The sequence below is a fragment of the Micromys minutus genome, assembly GCF_963924665.1.
Source record: "Micromys minutus genome assembly, chromosome: 2".
Lineage (NCBI taxonomy): Eukaryota > Metazoa > Chordata > Mammalia > Rodentia > Muridae > Micromys > Micromys minutus.
In genome coordinates, this window is record NC_137971.1 from 84564320 (window position 1) to 84571762 (window position 7443).

Here is a 7443-nt window from a genome sequence, read left to right on the forward strand (position 1 = left end):
GCAATACCCCCATCCAACATCCTATGATGGTGGGCAAGTTCTATGTCTCACTGTCCAAAAGGAAAGCCAGTAATGGCCACTATGACAGAAGAACTAAAAATTTAATACAATTTCCATTTACTTCAGTAGCCCATGCATTTTTAGATATTGACTCATGTGATTTCAAAGGGCATACATAGGAGATATTAACACAGTATTAACCAGACTATAGCCTATTGCAGGTGCAGGGGATTATCATTGTAAGTTGCATCCTTTGTTTCTCCAATCATTCTCCATGTGTCTATTGCTCAGGGCTGTGCCATAAGCTAGCTGGTTACATTGGGAAGTGGTGGGATCTGTAAGAGGTGAGATTTAGTGGGAGAGTTTAGGTTGCTGGGACATGCCCTTGTAGAAGATTGTAGAGCCTGCCATGAGCTCTTTCATGTGCTCATTCCTAGTGTAGTACGATTCTGCATACCTAAAGCAATGGAGGCAAGTGACCAAGGAAAATACGTAAAATGTAAGGCAAATAAACCTTTCCTTCCTGTAAGTTGGTTATTGTCTTAGTTAGGATTTTACTGCTGTGAACAGACACCATGACTAAGGCAAGTCTTATAAATGACAACATTTAATTGGGACTGGCTTACAGGTTCAGAGGTTCAGTCCATTATTATCAAGTTGGGAGCATAACAGCATCCAGGCAGGCACGGTGCAGGAGGGGCTGAGAGTTCTACATCCTCATCAGTCTGGTTTCTAGACAGCCAGGATGAGGTTCTCAAAGCCCACACCCACAATGCCATGCCCACTCTAAAAGGGCAAGCCCACTTGACAAGGCCATACCTTCTAATAATGCCACTTTCTGGGCCAACCAAATACAAACCATCACAGTTATCATGGGTGTTTTGTTATAGTAACAAATCTGACCAGCATAGAGGAAGTGAGAATCATCAAACACCCTAAATTCTGAAGGGAAACAAAACAAAGCCAACCAAATGAAGCTGGAGACTTCACATCTCTCTGAAAACATACTGCAAGCTCATGCTTACTGGCCACTACAGCAATAACAAGAACCCAGAACCAGGTACACAAATGCATAAAACAGAACAGAGAACATAGGAATTAATTTGTATTCATGGAACCAAGAAAGTTTTATAGCAATGCTGAGAAGACTTGTAAAGAAAAATCAGTCTCTTTAGCAGATGATGGTAGCAAAATTGGATATTCAGTACAACGAGATAAAAGCACATTTCCAAAAGACTTGCGGGTAAACCTCTAGCTCTTAGGTGAAATGAGAGCATACGGAGACAGTCTGAGCCACTGGTGTAGGCCGCCATTTACATAGGACCCTAGAAGCACAGACAACAACGACGAAAACAGACAAATGAAAATTTATTAAAACAAGAATTTTTGCAAAGCAAAGGAAACTTAACAGGGTCAAGAGTCGACTTACAGAGTAGAAGAAAGTAAAGAAAAAGGATGACAAGAGATGGATATCCAGAATATAAAGAGGACTCAAAAAGATGAACACTAAAATTCCTAAACAATCAAAGTTTAAAGTGGACTTGGGAGTTTGATGCCAGCCTGGCCTATGTAGCAATTTCCAGGCCAGCCAGGGCTGGTTGCAAGGATCAGTCCCTAGAAAAACAAGAATGAAATTGGATCAAGGGGCTGTGGTATAGGCGCAGTGGATAGAACACTATATGAATGTGAAGGTTGCAGTTCAGATCCCAAGAACTCAACTTAAAAAAAAATCAGGTTGGCCGGGCAGCTGTTTGTGATCCCAGGGCTTGGAGGCAGAGACAGACATGCCCAGAGAAAGCTGGCTGACCAGATTAACTGGAATTTATTAGCTCTAGGTTCTGTGAGAGAGACCGAACAAAACTGTTCTCAGTGGAGAAGAACTGAAGAAGCTACACACCACAACCTCCAGGTTTGACATGATGTGCTCATGCATGCATGCTAACCTCCCATGACTATGAACATGTAGATACACATGCATGCATGCCACACAAATACACACAAAATAAAATAAGATAAAATGAAAACATGGGTTTAAGAATAAACACTGCTCACTTGGCATCCCTGTGACAGTGTATAGTAACCAATTTTGATCAGAAGAGCTGATTCCAGATGTTGCAAAGTGACTATTCTAGTCCCAATGAATACATGAAAAAATAGTGCTATCATACTCCACCTCTTGGGGCTGCAAATCAAAACTATGAGGAGACAGCATCTCACCCCAATTACAGTGGTTGCCACAAACAATCAAGCAAGCAAGCAAACCCTCACAAGCCAAGAAATAAAAAATGCTGGCAAGAATGCGAAGAAATGGTGAATCTCACACAGTTGCCCTAAATATGAATGAGTGTAGGCTTTACAAAAACAGTAAAGTCCTTGGAGCTAAAACTGGGTCTTGTATACGATGTAGCAATTCTACTGTCGTATCTATGCCCAGGATGCCTGGGGAAAGGAATCAATCATGACCCAGGAGGACAACAAAACCAGTGTAAAGGAATTTGAAAAGGGAGTTTGGTGTTTTCTCTGAAGGTATAAGACAATTTTTTAAAGGCTTAATGCAGAGGAGTAACATCAGAAGAATGTTCTAGAAAAATTCCACAGCAGAGTGTGGGTAATGACTTAGAGGGAATGAGAACGGAGATAGGGCACTACTGAAAAGAGACAAGCTTCCTTAGCCATCTTTCATGGCCACCTCTTACACAGGGTGTGGCTCTCTATGATGCAGTGTAAGCAATGGCAGAATGGCCAGGGTGCAGGCACTGGAAAGCCTGAAGGGAGAGCAAGGGGCCATCTGGAACCAATGAAGCAGCACTATCCCTGGGAATGAGAGATGTGCTTGCTCGGGAGCCCCTGCTTTTCCTTCCCTATCCTCCCTCTGTGGGCACCAACCTCTCTCTGGCTTGCCTGTATTGAGAATATGGTGTAGATGCCCAAAGCTTGGATCAACCTTTGAGACTTCCCAGGAATCTGTAGCATTTGCTGTCATGTGGCATCCCTTGGGCAGTGCAGAGCTGTGAAACAGAATCTGAAGAACAGATTCCAGGTAATAGAAACCCAATAGTGTAGTACTTGCTGAGGTGTGTGTGTTGGAGGGGGAAACAGCAAGATTGCAGATGAGCCTATAAGATTAATTGTTCTTTTATCACCATGCCTGACTCATTGAAAGGTGATAGGCCAAGTATTTGTGAACCCAAAGTGATTGGGTAGCTGGGAGGTATCAGCCTGTTTTGTAAATTGCTTACATATACCTCTCAGTCTAAAAGTTGTACCCAGGAATACAAGCAGAGCTAAGAAGAGATTTCAAGAAGCCATACTGGAGATTGGGTTGGGAACACACCTTCCTTCTTCTACTCCTTCTCTTCTTCTCCCTCCTCACCCTCCTCCTCTTCTTTTTATCCTTCTTCTATGTGTTTTGAGACAAGATTTCTTTGTGTAGCCCTGGCTGCTCTGGAACTAGCTCTGTAGACCAGAATGTCTTTCAACTCACAAAGATCTGCTTGCCTCTGCTCCCCAACTTCTAAAATTAAAGGTATGCACCACCACCACCAACTGGGGACACAGTTCTTATGATACGTACAGTAATGTCATGGGAGGCAGTAGATGCCTGCTGTAAGAGAGTTAACATAGAGAAGGAAAAATTGATTTGAGCCATAGTTCCAGAGGTGTTAGTCCTTCCTAGTAGAGAGGGTATGGAAGAACAGTCACTTATAGCATGTTGGCCAGGAAACAGAGAAAGACTATGGTAAGAAGTCAAGCAAGGTGCATCTCCCCAGAACGTGCTCATGGAGATCTGCTTCCTCCAAGTAGGTCTTACCTCTGCTCTTCTCCATCTCCCAGTAGTGATGGCATATCATGAACACACCAGGGACTACTTCATCACTGCAGTCCTTGTGATCCAGCTATTTCTAGGAACCCATTACACACACCCTGGTGTGCTTCACTCGTAATCTTGTGGGTGCTTCTCAATCTAATCAATTTGATAAATGCAATTAGTCATTGCACCTGCTATCAAGTTACATCAGCAAAAGCCTGGTCACAGCTTCGGGAAGATGTTGTAGGGGAAACAACACAGAGAATAGACAGGACCAGGGCACCATCTACATTCTCTGCACATCACTTAGGTTAATATCAGCTACACGGCAATGATGCTGTGTGTGAGAGTGAGGACACACCGCAGAAGCATGTAATCCAGACTTCTAGGAAGTTGAGGGGACTACTGTGAAGCCTTCACAGTGACTAGAATCTAGTGTGTGCATAAGGGTCAGTACTGAGAATGCAGATGGCTTTGTTTTGTAGTTTTTAAAGAAATAGCTTGTCCTGATGTCAGTGATGCTGCGGTTAAGAGACCTTGACCTATAGTCAATTAACAATTTCTGTCTTGGGATGAAGTGCCTCTTGCTGGACTATTTTTGTTTCCACATTTTATCGCACACATATACACATGCCCATGTGTATATGTATGTGTATGTGTGTGTGCATGCATGTGTGAATGAATGTGAAGGCCAGAGGTCATCCTTCTAAGGGGTCCACATTTAATGTGTTTTTTAAAATTATTTTTAATTTATTCATTTTTTAAATGTTTTTATTATTTTATTTATTATATTTTATTTTATGTGTATAGATGTTTTGCTGGATGCAGGTATATATACTACTTTTATAGCTGGTGCTTGTGAAGGTCAGAACAAAGGGCCTTATCTCCTGGAACTAGAGTTACAGATGGTTGTGAGCCACCATGTGGATGCTTGGAATTGAACTTTGGTTCTCTGCAAGAGCATTCAGTACTCCTAATCACTAAATCATTTCTCCAGTCCCATTAAAAAAAAAATACTTCTTTTTAGCTTTGTAGTTTGTTTTTTGGACTTTTGCTAATCTCCCAAATTGTCTAGGCTGGCTGGCCACTAATCCTTAGGGACTTGCCTGTTCCAGCCTGTCCAGCTTGGGATCATGAGTATCAGCTACCACTCTATTCCTAGCTTTTCCCACAAATGTGCACTCTGGGGTATCAAACTCAAGTCCTTCTGTGTGCAAGGCAAGTAGTTTACAGACTCAACCATCTCCCCAGCTCCTGTCTAAAAACAGGACAGCATCTTATAGTGCCCTATACATCAGTTATTGCAGCTTTTCCAAGACAAGCTTTAAGGCATAGCAGTGCAGAAAAGAGAGCAGGCCTGTGCTTTGCTATGTTGATAATTTGATATTGAAGTCCTGAGGAGGCAGTGGGAGAACCATTACTGATAAACCTGCTTTTCCTACTTCTGGGCATCTCCTGGGGATGACACTGCTCAGTCATGGACTATGACAAATCTTAATCATTGTCCCCTGTGGAGCCTCCAGCTGCCTTGGATGGTCAGAGCTCACTGAGAGGCACAGTTGGAATGTCACCATTTATGGGTAGAGAGGGTGGAAAATGAGAAAGAGATTTATAGGGAGTATTAAGGACCTCTTGGCATTTGGGGGAAAAGATGAAATCTTGACCTGGTTTCTGTGGCCAAATTCCAAGAATATGCTTACAAGTTTGGATTCTCTCACTTGAGTAATGTCCCCATAAAAGTTCAGTTAAGTGTTATGAGAACTGAAGCTCAGTTTTATGATTAACTAAACCTAACTTTATTTGCCATAATCTTTTATACTACAGGTTTTATGGGCACATCCAACACTCTTCTTTGTGACTGTTTGAAAGTTTATCCTGCTTCAGTGTGCTGGAGAAAGGGGAATGATACAAAACCATCAGGGGAAATAGAGATAGATCATGAGTGCCAATGCCCGCTTAATTTTCTGTGTGACCCAGGTCATTTGTGTAAGGTTTCGGAATGTGTTTCATCATTCACAATGGAGAGCCACATCTGTCTTATAGGAAGTTCTAGATACAGAATCTGACACAAAATACAGGATCAGTATTGGTAACAGGTCTTCAGATGTCATTTTCTTTTAAATTTTTATGTATTTGTGTTATAGCATGGCATTTTATATGCATTTAGACAGTGAAAGATTTTGTGTAGTCAAGAAAGTATATCAGGTCACATGGTTACTCCTTTTTCTGTTTGATAGCAGTAACTAACACATACTGTTTTAGAAAAGGAATCCCTGGCTCTCTGCCCCTCCCTGGTCCACAGACAGCCACATCTTCTCATGCAGCGCCAGCCCTGTCCCTTAGAAAAGATGGTGAAGGTCGGTGTGAATGGATTTGGCCGTATTGGTTGCCTGGTTATCAGGGTTGCCTTCTGCTCAGGATCTGGCAAAGTGGATATTGTTGCCATCAACAACTCCTTTATTGACCTCAACTACGTGGTCTACATGTTCCAGTATGACTCTACCCATGGCAAATTCAATGGCACAGTCAAGGCTGAGAATGGGAAACTTGTCATCAATGGGAAGCCCATCACCATCTTCCAGGGGCGAGATCCCGCTAACATCAAATGGGGTGATGCTGGTGCTGAGTATGTTGTGGAGTCTACTGGTGTCTTCACCGCCATGGAGAAGGCCGGGGCTCACTTGAAGGGTGAGGTCAAAAGAGTTATTATCTCTGCCCCTTCGGCCGATGCCCCCATGTTTGTGATGAATGTGAACCATGCGAAATGAGACAACTCTCTCAAGATTGTCAGCAATGCATCCTGCACCACCAACTGCTTAGCCCCCCTGGCTAAGGTCATCCATGACAACTTTGGCATCATGGAAGGGCTCATGACCACAGTCCATGCCATCACCACCACTCTGAAGACTGTGGATGGCCCCTCTGGAAAGCTGTGGTGTGATGGGCATGGCAGCCCAGAACATCATCCCTGCATCCACTGATGCTACCAAGACTGTGGGCAAGGTCATCTCAGAGGTAAATGGGAAACTCACTGGCATGGTCTTCCATGTTCCTACCCCCAATGTATCTGTTGTGGATCTGACATGCCGTCTGGAGAAGCCTGACAAGTATGATGACATCAAGAAGGTGGTGAAGCAGCAGCTGAGGGCCCACTAAAGGGCATCCTGGGCTACACTGAGGACCAGGTTGTCTCCTGCAACTTCAACAGTAACTCCCACTCTTCCTTTGATGTGGGGGCTGGCATTGCTCTCAATGACAACTTTGTGAAGCTCATTTCCTGGTATGACAATGAATATGGCTACAGCAACAGGATGGTGGACCTCACAGTCTACATGGCCTCCAAGGAGTAAGAAACCCTGGACCACCCAACCCCCAGCAAGGACACTGAGAGCAAGAGAGAGGTCCTCAGTTGTTGAGAAGTCCCATCTCAACTTGGGTCCCAACACTGAGCATCTCACTCACAATTTCCACCCAGACCCCCATAATAATAGGGGCTTAGGGAGCCCTCCCTACTCTCTTGAATCCATCAATAAAGTTCTGCTTCACCCCTTCCCCCAAAAAAGAAAATAAAAAAATCTTTAATAGAGTATAGTGTCATAGGCCTCCCTTCAACTACCATTTTAGCTTTCTATGAG

At 43.4% G+C, this 7443-nt stretch overlaps 1 pseudogene across 1 annotated transcript; it reads left to right on the forward strand.

Moving 5' to 3' along the window:
• Nucleotides 1–6156: 6156 nt before the first annotated feature.
• Nucleotides 6157–7158, forward strand: LOC308416543 (glyceraldehyde-3-phosphate dehydrogenase-like; annotated as a pseudogene). The gene has a single exon. The product of its transcript is annotated as a glyceraldehyde-3-phosphate dehydrogenase-like (transcript).
• The last annotated feature ends 285 nt before the right edge of the window (nucleotides 7159–7443 follow it).